General features: G+C 42.9%; 1 protein-coding gene, 1 long non-coding RNA gene and 1 pseudogene across 3 annotated transcripts in view; all 3 read left to right on the top strand.

The window, feature by feature from the left end:
• The first annotated feature begins 376 nt into the window (after nucleotides 1–376).
• On the top strand, nucleotides 377–3,941 carry LOC139079370 (cytochrome c oxidase subunit 6C-like; annotated as a pseudogene).
• A 946-nt stretch (nucleotides 3,942–4,887) lies between these two features.
• Nucleotides 4,888–10,752, top strand: LOC139081935 (uncharacterized). Its single transcript, XR_011537453.1, has 3 exons — nucleotides 4,888–8,216; nucleotides 8,900–8,983; nucleotides 10,496–10,752. It is a non-coding gene; the product is annotated as an uncharacterized lncRNA (long non-coding RNA).
• An 8,045-nt stretch (nucleotides 10,753–18,797) lies between these two features.
• MACF1 (microtubule actin crosslinking factor 1) overlaps nucleotides 18,798–19,252 on the top strand; it is a 323,957-nt gene continuing 323,502 nt past the window's right edge. Inside the window, exon 1 of one of the 2 annotated variants that reach the window (XM_070610253.1) lies at nucleotides 18,798–19,031. The gene's annotated coding sequence lies outside the window, so the exon portion shown is untranslated. Of the gene's footprint in view, nucleotides 19,032–19,139; nucleotides 19,230–19,252 lie in introns of those variants that run through there. The other variant, XM_070610252.1, reaches the window with a different exon arrangement.

Below are 19,252 nucleotides of genomic sequence, written 5' to 3'. Positions count from 1 at the left end.
TGAAAAACAGGGGCTGGCCCCTTGGCCTAGTGGTTAAGTTCGCGCACTCTGCTTCGGCGGGCCAGGTTTTCACTGGTTTGAATCATGGGCACAGACATGGCACCGCTCATCAGGCCATGCTGTGGTGGCATCACACATGCCACAACTGGAAGGATCCGCAACTAAAAATACACAGCTATGTACTGGGGGGCTTTGGGGAGAAAAAGGAAAAATAAAATCTTTTTAAAAAAATGAAAGAAATGAAAAACAGAGGGAACAAACAGAAAACAAAAAATGAAATGACAGACTTAAGCCTTAACGTAATAATTGTGTTAAATGTAAATGTAACCAATTAAAAGACAGAATTGGGGGAGGGTTAAAGGGGTAAAGGGGAATATATGTATGCTAATGGATGGAGACTAGACTTTTGGTGGTGAACACGATGCAGTCTATACAAAAGTTGAAATATAATAATGCACGCCTGAAATTTTCACAATGTTCTAAACCAATATGACCTCAATAAAATAATTTTTTTAAAAAGACAGAGATTGGCAGAGTGGATTGAAAAACTATGGCTCAGGGGCCAGCCCGGTGGCTCAGCGGCTAATTGTGCACATTCTGCTTTGGCTGCCCGGGGTTCACCGGTTCAGATCCCAGGTGTGGACATGGCATCGCTTGGCAAGCCATGCTGTGGTAGGTGTCCCACATGTAAAATAGAGGAAGATGGGCACAGATGTTAGCTCAGGGCCAGTCTTCCTCACCAAAAAGAGGAGGATTGGCAGCAGATGTTAGCTCAGGGCTAATCTTCCTCAAAAAGAAAAAAATAAAAAACTATGGTTCAATGATATGTTGTCTAAAGTAAACTCACTTCAAATACAATGATATAGGTAGGTCAAACGTATAAGGATGAAAAATGTATACCATACAAACATTATTCACAAGAAGCAGTGGTGGTTATAATAAGATGAGATAAAGTAGACTTCAGAGCAAAGAAACTTACTAGGGCAAGAGAGGGATGTTACCTAATGAAAGAAGGGTCAACTCAGCAAGAACACATAGCTAACCTAAATGTGTATGCACCAAACAACAGAGCTGAAAAATATGTGAACCAAAAACAGATAGAACTGAAAGGAGAAACAGACAAATCTACAATTATAGTTGGAGACTTCAACATCCCTCTCTCAGCAATTGATGAAACTACTAGATAGAAAATCAACAAGTATATAGAACTTAACACCACCATATCACCATTAAGCAATAGGATGTAATCAATATTTATAGAACACTCTACCCAACAATACCACAATATACAGTCTTTTCAAGCACCCATGGAATATATACCAAGAGCAAGCATATCCTGGGTTATAAAATAAACCTCAACAAATTTAAAAGAATTGAAATAATACAGAGTATATGACCATAATGGAATCAAACTAGAAATCAATAATAGAAAGAAAATCTCCAAACACTTGGATACTAAACAAAACATTTCTGAACAATACATGGGTCAAAGAGGAAGTCTTAAGGGAAATAAAAAGTATGCTGAATGGAATGAAATTGAAATAAAACATCTTAATTTTTATTATAAAAAATGTTTAAGGGACCGGCCAGATGGCACAGTGGTTAAGTTCACACCTTCCACTTCTCAGCAGCCCGGGGTTCGCCAGTTCGGATCCCAAGTGCGGACATGGCAACACTTGGCAAAAGCCATGCTGTGGTAGGTGGCCCACATATAAAGTAGAGGAAGATGGGCATGGATATTAGCTCAGGGCCAGTCTTCCTCAGCAAAAAGAGGAGGATTGGCAGCAGATGTTAGCTCAGGGCTAATCTTCCTAAAAAAAAAATTTTGAGACACAGCCAAGGTGGCACTGAGAGGGAAATTTATAGCACTAAATGCTATGTAAGAAAAGAGAAAAAAAAATGTCTCAGATCAATAATCTAAGCTTCCAGCTCAAGAAAGTAGAAAAGAACAAAAGTAACCCAAAACAAGAAGAAGGAAATAATAAAGAGCAGAAATCTATAAAGTTGGAAAAAGAAAAAGAGAATATCGATGAAACAAAAACTTGGGTCTTTGAAAACATTGATAAAACTGACAAACCTATAGCAAAACTAACAAAGAAAAAAGGGAAGACAGAAATTCTTAATATCAGGAATAAATCAGGATATCACTACAGATCCTGAAGATATCAAGACTAAAGAGGAAATACTGTGAACAATGTTACACACATAAATTTGACAACTTAGATGAAATGAACCAATCCCTTACAAAGCACAAACTACTACAACTCACCTAATATGAAGTACATAATTTGAATAGCATTATAACTATTAAGGAAATTTAATTTATAATTTCAAAACCCCCAAAAAAGAAACCCCTATGCCCAGATGGTTTTGATGCAGAATTCTGCCAAAAATTTAAAGAATTAACACCAATACTGTACAATTTCTTCCAGAAAATAGAAGAGAGGAAATATTTCCAAATCCATTTTATGAGGTCAGTATTACCTGATACCAAAACTAGAAACATGATACCAAAGAAAAAAAAAGATAGCTACAGACCAGTATCCTTCAATATGACTATAGATACAAAAATCCTTAACAAAATATTAGCAAATAGAATTCAGCAACATATAAGAAGATTATACACCATGACCAAGTGGGATTTATTCCAGGGATGCAAGGTTCATTCAATATTCAAAACTCAATGAATATAAGCCAACAAATTAGCAGACTAAAGAAAAATCAATTGATACAGAGAACACACTTGACAAAATTCAATGCCCATTCATGATAAAAAGTTTTCAGAAACCTAGGAATAGAGGGGAACTTCCTCAGCTTGATAAAGAATATCTACAAAAACCTACAGCTAAAATCATTCTTAATGGTGAAAGACTGAATGCTTTACCCCCGAGATTGGGAACAAGGCAAGGATATCCACTCTCACCAATCTAATTCAAGATACTGCTGGAAGTTCTAGCCAGTACAATAAGAATAGGAAAAGAAACCAAAGGCATACAGATTGGAAAGTAAGAAATAAGACTGTCCTTAACCGTAGGTGACGTCATGGTCTATGTAGAAATTTCCAAGGAATCAAAAAAAAGAAAAAAGAAAAGAAAAACTCCTAGAACTAATAAGTGAGTTTGGCAAAGTCCCAGAATGCAAAATCAACACACAAAAATCAATCATATTTCTATATATTAGCAATGAACACATGGATACCAAAATTAAATTAAAAATATAATACCATTTACAATCACTAAAAAGAAAATGTGTAGATGTATATCAAATCAAACATGTACGAGACTCATATGGTAAAAACCACAAAATACTTTTGAAAGAAATAAAAGAATATCTAAATAAATGGAGAGACATACCGTGTTTATGGATTGGAAGACTCATCATAGTAAAGATGTCAATTTTCCCCAAATCAATATACAAGTTTAATGAAATTCCTATCAATATCTCATCAATATTTTTTGTAGGTATAGACAAGATTATTCTAAAGTGTATAGGGAGAGCGTTGTCCATTTCTCCATCAGTCAAGAAGGATGCTGGTGTTGAGGAGAGTAACTACTATGTCTTCCAGTGCTTTGACGAAACCCCGGATGTGTGGCCTTCTGGCCAAGCATCTGCAATTTCATATTGTTGGAGTATTCATTGTACCCCCGCTTTCTCTAAGTTTGCTGTAGCTGAACCAAGAAAGAAGGCATATGCAGATTTCTACAGAAATTATGATTCCATGAAAGATTTTCAGGAGCTGAGGAAGACTGGTATCTTTCAGAGTGCAAAGTGATTTGGGAATATAGAGAATTTCTTTGGGTTGAGTTCCATGGAAGTTTGTCATTCATTGACCTGTGTCCCTGAACTATAAAACATGAATATTTGGGCTAAGGAATAATTTCTCTTGATAAACAATTAAGAAATACCTGGAAAAAAACTAAAATGCATAGGGAAAAAGCAAAGTAACTAGAATAGCTAAAACACTTTTAAAAAAGAATAAAGTGAGAGGAATCGGGGCCAGCCCAGTGACGCAGTGGTTAAGTTCACACGTTCCGCTTTGGTGACCCAGGGTTTGCTGGTGCAGATCCTGGGTATGGACATGGTACCGCTTGGCAAGCTATGCTGTGGTAGGCATCCCACATATAAAGTAGAAGAAGATGGGCATGGATGTTAGCTCAGGGCCAGTCTTCCTCAGCAAAAAAGAGGAGGATTGGCAGCAGATGTTAGCTCAGGGCTAATCTTCCTCAAAAACAAAACAAAACAAAACAAAACAAATGAGAGGAATCACTGTACCCAGTTTAAAGAATTGTCATACAGCTACAGTAATCAAGCTACGCAGTTCTGGCAGTTGGAGAGATACATAGATCAATGGAACAGAATAGAGAACCCAGAAATAGCCCCATGCAATTCAATGGAAGAAGGATGGGGGGAAAAAACTTTACCAACCAAATCTCACACTTTATACAAAAATTAATTCAAAATGATCACAGGTTTAAATGTAAAATTATAAAAACTTTTGGAAGATAGCACAGAAGAAAATCTTCAGGACCTAGGGCTCAGTGAAGAGTTCTTAGACATGACACCAAAAGCACAGTCCATAAAGAAAAAAATAGATAAATTGGACTTTATCCAAATTAAAAACTTTTGCTCTGTGAAAGATCCTGTTAAGAGGATGAAAAGATAAGCTGCAGAGTGGGAGAAAATGTTTGTACACCATACATCTGACCAATGACTCTAATCTAAACTATATCTGTAAAATAGACATTTTCTTTAAAAATTAAACACTTGCTTACTAGACAACCCAGAAATTGCACTTCTAGGCATTTATCCCAGATAAATGAAAACCTATGGGGCCGGCCCCATGGCCAAGTGGTGAAGTTAGCACGCTCTGCTTCGGCGGCCCAGGGTTTTGCCGGTTTGGATCCCGGGCGCGGACATGGTGCTGCTCATCAGGCCATCCTGAGGCGGCAACCCACATAGCAGCACTGGAAGGACCTACAACGAAAATATACAACTATGTGCTGAGGGGCTTTGGGAAGAAGAAGAAAAAAAGGGAAACTTATGTCCACAGGAAAACCTGCATGCAGTTGTTCACAGTAGCTTTATTTGTAGTAGCCAAAATCTGGAAACAACCATAGTGTCCCTCAAACAGGTGGATGGTTAAACAAAGTGTGGTGCAGCCATGGCATGTGTAGGCAGTTAAATGAGCCTCCCTCAAAAAAAAAAATGTCTGTATTCTAACTCTCAGAACTGTGACTGTGACCTCATTTGGAAAAAGGGTCTCTGCAGATCTGATTAAGTTAAGGATCTTGAGATGAGATCATCCTGGATTACTTGAGTGGACCCTAAGTCCAATGACAAATGTCCTCACAAGAGACAAAAGACGAGAAAACTCAGACCTAGTGAAGACCCTGTTAAGATGGAGGCAGAGATTGAAGATCTGTAGCCACGAGGCTAGGAATGACTGGACCCAAAGAAGCTGGAAGAGGCAAGGAAGGACTCTCCTTCAGACCCTTTGGAGGGAGCACAGCCCTGCCGACACCTGGATTTAGGACTTCTGGCATCCAGAAGTATGAGAGAATAAATTTTTGTTGTTTTAAGCCACCAGGTTTGTGCTAATTTGTGACGGCAGCTCTAGGAAACAAACACCACGGAATACTATGTAGCAATGGCAAGGACCAACCTTCACACCGCAACAACTTGGACTAATCTCAAGGGCTGAATAACAAAAGCCATCTCAAAAGGTCACATACTGTATAATTCTATTTACATAACATTCTCTGAAAGACAAAATTCTAGACATGGAAGAGAGATTAGTGGTTGCCAGGGGAAGTGGTGGGGTAGTGGGGAGTGTGACTATAAAGGGGCTGCACGAGGGCGATCTTTGTGGCGTTGGAACAGTTCTGTATCTTGATTACAGTGGTGGTTACACAGCTTTAAACACAATAAAACGATACAGCCCTGTTTATTCACGTTGTACAAGTCTGAATTTCCTGCTCTTGTTATTGTACTACGATTATGTAAGATGTAACCATTGGGGGAAACTGGGAGAAGAGTACATGGATCGTTCTGTACTGTCTTTGCAACTTCCTGTGAATCTATAATTATTTCAAAATAACAAGTCTTAAAAAAGTTTAATAGCATGAGGGGTTTTTTTGGGGTGATTGACTTGTTCTATGTTTTGATTGTGATGGTGGTCACATGAGAATACAGCTCTCAAAACTCATCTAACAAGACCCTTAATATGGGTGCATCTTATTGCATGTAAACTCTATCTCAACAGAGTTGGGGCTTTTAAAGTTAAAACGACATCAAAAGTATGTGGAGCAAACAAAATATATTAGTTTTCAGCCTGAATTTTTTCAAGCCAAACACTGGAATATTCTACCTTTTGCCACCCAGTACCTTCTAAATCAACTTATATTCTGAGCACTTCAGTGCAAAGCTTCCCTTACCTTCTCAACATCTGACAGGAAATAGAAATGTCAATGTTTACAAAATGAAGGTGTGTAGACAACTGTTGAAGAGGAGATACTCTGGCCATCATCCCAATGGCATAATTTAGATCGTCTCTCACTAACACGTCTGGAGCCATTCCCTCTCCCTGTGGTCCAAGAAATAAGCACATAAACCAGTCAACCTTAGGTTACATTCTCTCTAGCCTACAGAGTAAATGCTCCAGGACATCAGAGAAGAAAGTCTGAACCAGGGGCAACTACTCCATGTATCATTTGGATTATTTCTCTTTCTATATCCTGTTTCCCTGTTAAACTGTAAGTTGAAGGACAGAGAAGTTTTCTATGTTGTTCTAACCCTCTCAGTCCTTACACTGAACCCAGCAGCCACTCAAGAATCCTTTGCCACTGATGAATCATAATACCATTTGTTTAGGGGAATACAGAGCTATTTATAATATGAAGCAGAAATTCACATTTAAGAACAAATTGGTAAGTGGATTTGTTTTATGTGCTGAAGACAGTAGCTAAAATATCTCAGTGGAAGCCTTTCCGATCCCAGACCAACCTATTTAGCTTCAGGAGATTTATCATTTAAAGCAACCAAAGATTACTTCTAGGAATAGAGCCTAAAGAAATAACAGAACGTGTACATAAAAACGCATGCAGAGGAGTGCTTGTCGTAGCACTATTTGGATTTAACAAATTGAAAATAACCAAGATGTCAAAGAGGAAAGACCTAAATAGGTTATGGTATACCCCAAATGGCATACTAAGTAGCCATAAAAAATGGGACCTTGAAAAAATTCTACATTAAAAGAAAACGCAAGGCATCTAAAATAACAAACAAAAACATGGTTGGCAAACGATTTTTAAAAAGAAAGAAAATGTGAGTTTCAGAGTTCAGGTATATTACATACATACATACATTTTATATATATATATAGACACATATATTTTCTATAAAAATGAAATTATCTTCCTAAATGTACTTAAGTGAACTTAGGAAAAAGTCTAGAAGATAAAATAACTCTTTGACAGTATTGCTTTTGAGATCTGGGATTAGAGAGACAGATTTTTACTTCTTACTTTAGAGAATTTTTTTTAAGTTGTAGGATTTAAAAGAAGAAAAAACTCTTAGACCCATGAAAAGATGATCACTCTCATTCGTAAGAGCGATGCCTACTACAACTGGACTGGCATTTCATTTTTCACCTACCAGATTATCAAGGATCAAAATTTTTGGTAGTATTTTTTTTGGCCAGAATATGGTAAGCAGATCTTCTCAATAGTTCTGGAGGGAATATGAACTGGTACAACCTTAATGGTGAGCAATTTGGCAATATCTATGAAAATTATAAACGCACACACCTTTTGACCCAGGAATTTCACTTCTAGAAATTTATATTTCAGATACGTATCTGCAAGAATTGACATATATCCATGGCTGCATTGTCTGTAATAGCAAAAGATTTGAAATCACCTAAAAGTCCATCAGTAGGGCACTGGTGAAATTAATTCCATACGGTGGAATAATATGCAGTTGCTTATAAAGATTTTTTTTTTCTTTTCTGCTTTATCTTCCCATACCCCTCCCGTACATAGTTGTATATTTTTAGTTGCAGGTCCTTCTAGTTGTGGGATGTGGGACGCCGCCTCAACGTGGCCTGACGAGCAGTGCCATGTCCGTGCCCAGGATCCGAACCCTGGGCCGCCACAGCGGAGCACGCGAACTTAACCACTCGGCCACGGAGCCGGCCCTGCTTATAAAGATTAAAGCAGGTATTTACGTGTTTTTCTTTGAATTAATAATAGTGGTCAAGAAATGCAATGTCTTGGGGGCCAGTCCCGTGGCCCAGTGGTCTGCTTCTGCGGCCTGGGGTTTCACTGGTTCGGATCCTGGGTGCAGACATGGCACCGCTCATCAAGCCATGCTGAGGTGGCATGCCACATAGCACAACCAAAAGGACCTACAACTAAAATATACAACTATGTACCAGGGGACTTTGGGGAAAAAAAGGAAAAATAAAATCTTAAAAAAAAAAAAGAAAAGCAATGTCTTGATTGGCTCAGGCTTAGGTTTAGTTTACAAGATCCTTCTCCCTGGGCTGGGGAAGAAGCCCTGAGCTTGAACCCTAGACCTTTGTCTTTTTCCCATAACCAACCCTTACCTTGGGCCAGTTCCAGGCCCTTGGTCCTTGCCTTGTACCCTTGCCTGATTTCATCTCGGTGCCCTCCCTCTCACTGGGCTTTGACCAGCCATCTCAGAGGCTGGAGTTCATTCATTCATTCATGCAAATCAATATTGCACACTATTGTGTGCCAGATACTATTCTGGGGACCAGGGGGTAGAGCAGTGACCAAACAGACACAAATCCTTGTCTTCATAGAGCTTACATTCGATAATTCTTCCTTGGAACCAAGCCCCTTGGCTGAGCCCCATTTTCTGCTGCTTACACCCACAGCCCATTGCCCAAATGAGGAAAGATCTGCAAAGCATCCAGCTCTACTCCTGATACTTAAGAGACGATGTGGCATCATACAACAAGGTCAGTTTTTGGAGCTTACAGATGTGGGGCAAGTCTTCCGTGTGGCACTTACTAACTATGAGAACTTGCCCAAGCCACAAGTCCTTTCTGAGCCCTAATTGCCTCATCTATAAAATGGGATGATGACAGCACATACCTTGCAGGGTTGTAAGGACTGAATATATTGATGTTTGCAAAGCATGTCACATTGTGCCTAAACAGTGAGGGTTTGACACATGGCAGATGTTTGAGTTTTGTATGTCAGACCCAGGAGGCTCATGCGGAGGGCTTGGGAGGCAGAGTGACTCAGCATCCAGGAACTGGGACAAGAGACTAGAAAAGTGTAAAGGAGAAGCAGGCCCCAAGCAGCAGTCCCTAGCTGGAGCACAGGAGCTCAGATGGACCGAGAAGTGCCAGATGGTGGGCAGCGGCCCCTGCCAGGATCATCTCTGGTCTGCGGGGCCTGAGAGTGCTAGCAAAGAGAAGAGTGGGCAGCAGGGTTGAGGCAGCATGCCGGTCCCAGGAATCCAGATGGCCAAGGGACAGGGGCTATGGAAGGCTGAAACAGAGGCAGCAGAGCCTGCTGCCACCAAGTCCCCAGACTCTCCTATCACTGCTTAGCCTTCCTCCCCCTGCAGCCAGTCCCTGCCCCTCTTCAGGAACCTCACACCATCATAATCCATTCTTCCCAACCTCTTCCTCTCTGCGGCTTCTTTCAGATCAGTGTGCGAACACGCCCGAATCTTAAAGCAAACAAGCAAACAAACTCCCAATTCCCCATCCCTCCAGTTACTACCCTCTCACATCTCCTTCCCTTCACTGCCAAACTTCTCCTTCTCACTCCTCAACTCACTCCAGCTCGGCTCCTACCCACAAAAGTCCACTGAGCCTGCTCATGCCTGATCACCAGTGACAATGAAAGACTTGCTGTGCATCTTGGTGCAGCCCCTCGCTGTCTCTGGGCCTCTAGTCTGCAAATGTGAACTTGCAGAGAGAGAGCTGGTGTTCCTGTGCAGCAGAAGAGGGATATAGGGCCCCGGTTTGCCTCCCCTGTCGTCAGAAACAGTATAATGATAAGGAACATCTGCACCACATTTCATATCACAAAGGGACTTAGCATGTTCCTTGCATGGAATTCTTTAGTAGTTTCCCAGCCACACTCAGAATAATCCCCAAACTTGTAGAAGGCCTCCCGGGGTCTAGCTCTGGCCCTTCTCTCCGAGCAGCCTCATCTTCCACCACCCCATCCACTTACCCCACTGGCTCTCCCCAAACCTACAAAACTTACTCTTGCCATTCCTGCCTCAGCACTTCTGAGCACTTTCCTTTGCCTGAAACATTCTTTCTCTACGCCGTCCAATTCGGAAGCTACTAGCCACACGTGGCTGCTGAGTACTGGAAATGTTTCTACTCCAAATTGAGATGTACCATAAGTGTAAAATGCATACAGGATTTTAAGATCTTAGTTCACATAAAAGGAATTTAAAATATCTAATTAATGGGGATTTTTTGTTTTTGTTTTCTGTGAGGAAGATTAGCCCTGAGCTAACATCCGTGCCCATCTTCCTCTACTTTATATGTGGGACGCCTACCAGAGCATGGTGTGCCAAGCGGTGCTGTGTCCGCACCCGGGATCCGAACTGGCGAACCCCAGGCTCTCGAAGCAGAACATGCAAACCTAATCGCTGTGTCACCAGGCCGGCTCCTAAGTAATGGTTTCTTTTAATACTGACTGCATATTGAAATGATGATATTTTGGATATGTTAGATATGTAGGATTGTTATGAGGACTGAATATTCTGATATTTGAAATATATTATTGATTATATATTTGTTAAATATTTTAATAATATTATTATAAATATTTTATAATAATATTTTATAAATAATATTTTAATAAATATTATTGATTATATATTTGTTAAAATTAATTTCACCTGTTACTTTTTAGTTTTTGTTTTAATAGACTTTATTTTTTTAGAGCACTTTTAGGTTCACAGCAAAACTGGACAAAAAGTACAGAGGATTTCCATATGCCTCCTGCCCCCATAAATGCACAGCCTCCCTCACTATCAACATCCTGCCCCACAGCAGTACATTTGTTACCATCAATGAACTGACATGAACACATCATTAGCATCCAAAGTCCAGGGTTTATGTTAAGGTTCACTTTTAGAATTGTACATTTTATAGGTTTTCACAAATGTATGGCATGTCTCCACCCTACAGAGTAGTTTCACTGCCCTAAAAATCCCCTGTGCCCTGCCTGTTTATCCCTCCCTCCTCCATAATCTCTGGGAACCACTGATCTGTGCTTTTTTCCTTTTTTCAACATGACTCCTAGAAAATTTAAAAGGACATGTGTGGCTCACATCATATTTCTATTGGACGGCACTGCTCCGGACAGTCACAAGACTGCCTCTCTTCCCCTGTTTAGGTCTCTGCTCAAATATCACCTCCTCAGGGAGGCCTTTCCTGATCACTCTACCCTATTTAAAATAGCAGCTCTCACTGTCATGTTTTCCTTTCTACCTTATTCTTCTTCCTAGCACTTATTGATAACTGCATTACACTGCAAATTTAGTTATTCGTTTAATGTCTGTCTGTCCTATTAGAATTTGTTTTATGAGGGTAAATACTTCTTCTGTCTTGTTTATCATTGTATCCCCAGCTCCTCTAACAGTGCCTGGTACGTAGGAGGCTCTCAATAAGTATTTGTTCAATTAATTAATAAATTTCTTTTTTTTTATAGGAAGATTGGCCCTGAGCTAACATCTGTTGCCAACCTTCCTCTTTTTCTTTTTCTTCCCAAAGCCCCTCAGTACATAGTTGTATATTCTAGTCATAGGTCCTTCTAGCTCTTCTATGTGGGACGCCGCCTCAGCATGGCTTGATAAGCGGCGCTAGATCTGCACCCAGCATCCGAACCAGAGGAAGCAGAGTGCGCAAACTTAACCACTCAGCCATGGGGCCGGCCCCTAATTAATAAATTTCAATGTCACTAAATCCAAGGATCTCTTAAGCCAAGTAACTTAAATGACAACAGTGATGACCATGACAACAACGAGAAAAGCATCAGCAAAAGCGTCTCCTGGTAACTCTCTTGAGAATAAGGAGTCTTCTCTGCCCATCTTCTTTGTGTCTCTCTGATCTGAAGTGGTCCCATGTCCATACCAAAACCCGTCCCTGTGGCCAGAGGAAAAGCCCAGCGCAGCCTGGCTTAGGCAATGTCATTCTCATTCCTTTTCATGCTCGACTTTTCAACTGCTCCCTCCTTATTGAAAGTATCCTCTCCTTTGTTCCATGACACTCTCCTCGTTTTCCTCCTACCTTTCTGGGTTCTTCTCTTTCACCTACCCCTCAATGTTGATACGGCTCAGGGCTCTGTCCTCAATCCTCTTCTCTCCTCATCTTCACACTTGCCCTGGGGGGGCTCTGCATGGATTCACTTTCTATCCTTATGCAGACAGCTCCCAAACCTATTTCCAGCCCTGACCTTTCTCCTGACCTCCAGACCCAAATATCTCCACAGTGTGGCCCAAGGGCACTTCCAAGGAAGCATGTCTAAAAATGAACACAGAATCTTTCTCTCCAAACCTGCTCCTCCTTCTATATAACCTTAGAGAATGAGCCATTAATCTGCCTGAGACAGAAACCTGGAATTCATTCTTGGCACCTCTTCTCCCTCACCGTCCACATCCAGTTCACCCTTAAGTCCTGTTGACGCTACCTTCTAAACACCCTTGATTCCATGTGCTCCACCTCATCTTCATCGCTATCACTCTTGTCCAAGATTTTGTCCAATCTTGCCAGAACACATTTAAATATCTTCTAAATGGCACCCAGCAGTGGTTTTCGCACACTCAAATTAGTCTCCTTGTAGTCTATTCTCCTCACAGCACCAAGAGTGATTTTTTTCTAGAATGCATATTCGATTAAGTCCCTTCCCTGTTTAAAATGTTAGAATGGCTGTTATCAAAAAGATAAGAGATATCAAGTGTTGGCAAGAACGTGAGAAAAGGGAACCCTTGTGCACTGTTGGTGGGAATGTAAATTGGTGCAATCACTGTGGAAAACAGTATGAAGTTTCCTCAAAAAATTAAAAACAGAACTACCATATGATCCAGCAATCCCGCTTCTGGGTATATATCCAAAGGAAATGAAAACAAGATATTGAAGAGATATCTACACTCCTATCTTCCTTGGAGCATTATCAAGCCAAGATATGGAAACAACCTAAGTGTTCATCAGTGGATGAATGAATAAAGAAGAAGATGTGGTATATATGATGGAATATTATTCAGCCATTAAAAAGAAAGAAATCCTACCGTTTATGATAACATGGATGGACCTTGAGAGCATTATGCTAAGTGAAATAAGCTAGACAGAGAAAAACAAATACTGCATGGTTTCACTTACACATGGAACCTGAAAAAAAAAAAGTCAAACTCATAGAAACAGAGAGTAGAAAAGTGGCTTTCCAGGGGCTGGCTCCATGGCCTAGTGGTCAAGTTTGGCACACTCCTCTTCGATGGTCCAGGTTTGATTCCCAGGCGTGGACATACATCACTTGTCAGTGGCCATGTTGTGGCGGCAACCCACATACAACAGAGAGGAAGATTGGCATGGATGTTAGCTCAGGGCGAATACTCCTCAGCAGGAAAAAAAAAAAAAAGGAAAATTGGTTTCTAGGGGCTGGGGGTGGGGGAAGTAGGAAGAGGACGGAAAAAGAGTATAAACTTTCACCTATAAGATGAAAAGTTCTGAGGATCTAATGTAAAACATAATGGCTATAGTTGATAACACTGTATCATATAGTTGAAATTTGCTAAGAGAGTAGAACTTAAATGTTCTCACCAAAAAAAAAAAAGATAAATATATGAGGTGACGGATGGGTTAATTAACTACATGGGGGAATTCTTTCACAATGTATGTGTATAGCAAATCAAATGATGTTCCCTTTAAATAGCTTATAATTTTATTTGTCAATTATACCTCAATAAAGCTGAAAAAAAACCCCAACCCTCCAACGGCTTCACATGGAACTTGGGAGAGAGTCTAAAACCCAACATTCTCCACAATCTCTTCTGACTACTTTTCCAGCCTCATTTTGGACAACTTACCCCCTTGCATTCTTCATGCCAATTATTCTGAACTTTCAATTTCTTGAGCAACCTATACTCTCCAACTTCAGGTCTTTGTACATACTGATCTCCCTGCTGGTAAGTCTCTTCCTCTGCTGCGCTCACTTCATTGGTTCATTCATTCAACAAGTATCTACTGATGGGGCTGGCCCCGTGGCCGAGTGGTTAAGTTCACACGCTCCGCTGCAGGCGGCCCAGTGTTTCGTTGGTTCGAATCCTGGGCGCGGACATGGCACTGCTCATCAAACCACGCTGAGGCGGCGTCCCACATGCCACAGCTAGAAGGACCCACACCGAAGAATATACAACTATGTACTGGGGGGCTTTGGGGAGAAAAAGGAAAAAATAAAATCTTTAAAAAAACATAAACAAATAAGAAAACCAAGTATCTACTGAAAGGCTACCATGTGCCCAGCACTGTGTGGACACAGCAGTGAACAGCACAGACAGGGTCCTCACTCTCATGGAGCATCCTGGTGAGGGAGACAGAAAATAAATAAGTAAACAATAAGCAAGACGATGAGGAAGTGATCGATGTTATGATGAAGACTTAAAAAAAGGTGTAAAGGAGGTGGCTACCTTAGATGGATGGTCAAAAAGGGCTCTTTGAGAAGGTGACTTTTAAGCTGAATCCTGGATGATGAAAAAGACACTGACTATGCAAAAATTTTAGGGAAGGGAATTCCGGGCAACTAGAACAGCTTTGCAAAGCCCTAAGATAGGAATGAGATTAATTTATTAAAGGAACAGAAAGAAGCTCCAATTTATTGAAGTCCAGGGAGCAAGGGGTCTTGAGATTAGGTCTAAGCAAGGGCCAGGTCATGTAGAGCATTGGGGACCATTAGAAAGAATTCGTATTTTATTCTCAGTGCAAACTGGAACTGTGCATGAGGTGACGTGACAATATGATTTATGTTTTAAAAGATTCACTCTTGGCTGCTGCATGGATTGAAATGAGGCGGGACCAAGAGTGAACACAGGAAGACCATTCAGAAGCCTAGTGCAGTTGTCCAGGTGAGAGATGGATTAAGGTGGTAATAGAAAGAGGGAAGAGGTGAATGAGTTCAGGACACATTATGGAGGCAGTTTGTCAGATCTTGCTGATGGAGGTGAGCAGAACGAGAGAAAAAAAAAAAATCAAGAGTAACTACTAGATCTTTGACTTAAGTAAGTGGGTAGACAGTGAAGCCACTCTGAGATGGGAAAGGTTCTGAGATGGACAGGAACAGTTTTGTGGATGGTAGGGGCCAGATATCAAGAGTTCTATGCGGGACATTGTGAGTTTGAGATGCTTACAGGTGGACATACATACAGGTGGACATATGCTTAGACACACAGGTGGGGATGGGGAGGTCAAGGAGGCTGTCAGATATGGGTCTGGAGCTGGGAGGAGAGATATGAGAGCTGGGGATTCCGATGGGTACAAATCTGGATGTCATCAGGGTAGGGATGGGGGAATCAGTCAGAGAAAGGAAAAACGTTCTAGGCAGAGCTTAGAAATCTGCAGGCTCCCTCCAAGTTTAGGGATTTGGTACTATTTCCTCTGTTTGGATAGCTTTACCTTCACAGGGCTCCAGCTTCTACTCTTTCTTGTGTTTGCCTTCACCTTCAGTTGGACACCCGTCTGATTCCAGAGGGTCGAGAGGAACAGGTAGAGGGGATAGAGGACAATAGCAGAAGACAAAGCCAATACAGAAGAGTAAAGCTTTTCCATGAAGACAGATGACTGAAAGAGCTTCCATTTAAGCAAGGACCTAGAAAGATGAGGATGAATGGCCCGGTGAAATTACCCGGCCTCAAGCTTCCAGGAAATGTCCCTTTTCTGTGCTCCCTCCCAGGGTACTTCCCCATCTCAGCACCAATCAGATGAAGTATAATTACCCTTTTGCTTGTCCCTCTCCCCACCTAGACTGTGAGCAGCATGAGGACGGGGGCCACGTCTGTCTGATTCGTTTTTGAACCAGCAGCACAAAGCTCAATGCTTGGCACAGAGTTGATGCTTAATTAGCACTTGCTACATAGACAGGTTAGAGAGCACGTGTCATTCTCCTGATGCAGCTGGAAAGCTGTGGGCCCACGCAGCAGTCTGGGGCCTAGTTCCGGGCTCCAAACAGTCACATGGGTAGGAAGTTGTTTTGGCGCCCCTCCAAGGAGAGAACCCTGCTCGGATATTTGGGGTGGGAGGTTCCCTAGTTCCAAGGCCACTAACTTCTAGAGGGAATTTGCAAAGGCCTTTAGTTGGTGAAATGGGGGACAGTAGAGGGGAGCACTTATCAGACCCAGAGGGCGTCGTAGAAAGGAATAATTTTTGTTGTTGTTGTTGTTTGTTTATTTGTTTTTTGAGGAAGATTAACCCTGAGCTAACTGCCGCCAACCCTCCTCTTTTTGCTGAGGAAGACTGGCCCTAAGCTAACATCCGTGCCCATCTTCCTCTCCTTTCTACGTGGGACACCTACCACAGCATGGCTTGTCAAGCAGTGCCATGTCCACACCCGGGATCCGAACCGGTGAACCCTGGGCTGCCAAAGCGGAACGTGTGCACCTAACTGCTGCGCCACAGGGCCGGCCCCGAAAGGAATAATTTTTAAGTGCCTGGCCCCTCTACTATCCTGCTAATCCTCAAGGACAAAGACTAGATGGGATTCACCTCTGTGTCCCCCACAGAAGCCAGAACTGTCCCCAGCACATAGTATTCCTCAATAAAAGACTGCCGGACTGAATAGAAGCCCAGTAGCCCAAGGTTACTGGCTGGCTGCCAGCTGCAAAAAGCTTGGCACATCTCACCAGCAGCTCAATTCCCGGGTAGCACCATGGGATCTAGAGCCCTGGGGAGACACAGCTGAATGTCCTAAGTCCAGAAGCTTCTGCAAGCTCCACCTTCTCACAGCCCACAATATGAATAATTCAGGGCAGGATCGGTGGTCAGATTTGGGAAGGACATTGAGGTCGGACCTTTAGATGCTCTCTAGCGGGAGAGGCTGGGGATGCAGGCTTCTTAGGTGATCTGAAAGCTCTCACGTGAGCTCTCCCCAGCCAGCCCCGTCTACCAAGGCTCTGCCCATAGATCCCGGCCCCTGGGAAGACTCAGGTTCACACTCAGGCTCCCCACACTCTCGTGATGCTTTCGGCTTGTCTTCCCCCTCAGTACCCATGTTTCCTTCCCAACAGGGAAGGGCTTTTGCCCTCATTTCTAAGCTGAGATGATTTCTTTTTTGCCTCTTCAGCTTCAGGCCTCGGGGTCTGTCAGCCCAGCTCCACTGGAGCTTTAGACTCAGGCCACAGAGTTCTCCTCAGCTGAAGCCTCTGCAGGCTTCTGTGGCGAGACGCCCCACACAGGGACCTACTCTATTGGTGTAGGTACAGTTAGGTTACAGTTGTGGACCCCTGACATTTCTCTGCAAGTCTAAGAGGGACATGTGGTCCAAGGAAAAGAACCCTTGGCTGAGTCAAAGGACTTGAGTTATTTGCCTTCGCTTCAGACAGTGGAGAGCAATGGTCATCACATAAGATTGGGAGACAGGGCTGGCCTCCAACCCAAGCCCCCACGCTAGTTTGCTTTGTGGGCTTCAGCAGTCATTTAACCTCTCAAAGTCTCTGTTTCCTTATTTGTACAGTAAGGATAATAAAGGTACCTACTGCACAGGGTTATAGGGAGGATATAACAAGATAAATACACAAAATGCCCAGGGCATTGCTTAGTGCTTGGTAGGAGTTTAGTAAGTGGTGGTTCCTTTCCCCTATTTAATGTGGGAGAATGCATGCAAACACAGAAGGTTTCAGTGGGTAGAAATCATCTCTTCCTATCCCTACTGTCCCTTCTTGGGATCAGAGCTTCATAACCTTTTGCTAGGACTATTGCAGCAGTCTCCCAGCATAACCATGCACATCCATCTTGTACCCGTCCTTGGGCTACTTTCACTCTCCTGCTTTCCATCTTCCTTGGCTGCTCACAACCATAAAATTTAGACCAAATTTCTTAGCTTGAAGTTCAAGGGCCTCTGCAAATTGGTCCAACCCATATTTTCCCAACTGTTACAGTGAAAAAGAACACAGGACGTGGAGTCTGATGACAGGAATTGCAGTCCTGGATTGGCTACTTTCTTCTTAGATGATTGAGTAAATCATCCAATCTCAGTTTCTATATCCAGAAATTGAAGATCATAATACTGCCTCATGGAACGCATTATGATTTGTATCTAACTGTCTGTCTTTACTGCTGAGCCCAGTAGAGTCAATGGGCAGGAACCAGATGCATCTTGCTCATCGTTGGATCTGAGCACCGAGCACAGGGTGTGGCACGTGGTAGATGTTCAGTACCTATTTGTTGGATGAATGAATGGATGAACGAATGAACAGTGTTGTGAGGATTAGATGAGGCACAACCCAGGCAAAGCACCTTGCATGGTCCCCAGGAGGCATGCCCAAATGCTAGCTGCTGCTATGCAGGTTACTAGTGGGGGGAGTTTAGGCAAATACTCTCTCTTCACTGGATATATTCACTTCTCTGTACTGAAAATACACTCCTGGCTCTTAATTTCTATACTGCTAGGAGGAGCATGCATAAGGAGGTCAATAAATGTTTTCTCAGAGGATGAAGGCTCTTCCAAGGCCCTGAATGGGGCTGCTGCTGTCTAAACAGGAGTCTGAGTCCCTTCCTGGGGCCTGGTTCCCCTCTGCCCTTTACCCCGTGAGGAAGATGGGGCCTCCTTCTGGTCCCTCCTACATTCAGTTCCCAAAGCCTGGCGGGATGTGGACCCGCAGGGCGCTCTCCGGGAGCGGGAGCAGAAGCCCCAGGAGCGGGGACAGAATGTGGGTTTAGGGGAAACGGCCAAAAAAGGGGCAGGCAGGGGGACGGGCTGTTGGAGAAGCGGGTCCCGAACTGAGAGACAGCTTGGCAGCCTGGGACAGCGGCTCCGGGACCGGCGGTGAGCAGCTTCATGGGGCCGGCCGAGCCAGGCTAGGGTCAGCGAGCGGCCGCCAGGCCGGGCGGGAGAGGGAGCCGAAGCAGAGGGCGGGGAATGTGGGGGTGTGAATTGGCCCGGGTGACAAGGGCGGCCGCAGGGGAGGAGTTGCGGGGGTGAGGGCCCAAGAGAGAGGGTTCGGGGGCAGCGAGAGGACGCGGGGTCAGTGCAGAGGGGGCGCGGGC

This window comes from Equus przewalskii, chromosome 2 (genome assembly GCF_037783145.1).
Source record: "Equus przewalskii isolate Varuska chromosome 2, EquPr2, whole genome shotgun sequence".
NCBI classification, from domain to species: domain Eukaryota; kingdom Metazoa; phylum Chordata; class Mammalia; order Perissodactyla; family Equidae; genus Equus; species Equus przewalskii.
Note: the sequence above shows the minus strand (reverse complement) of the source record. Positions and strands in the feature narration are given on the sequence as shown.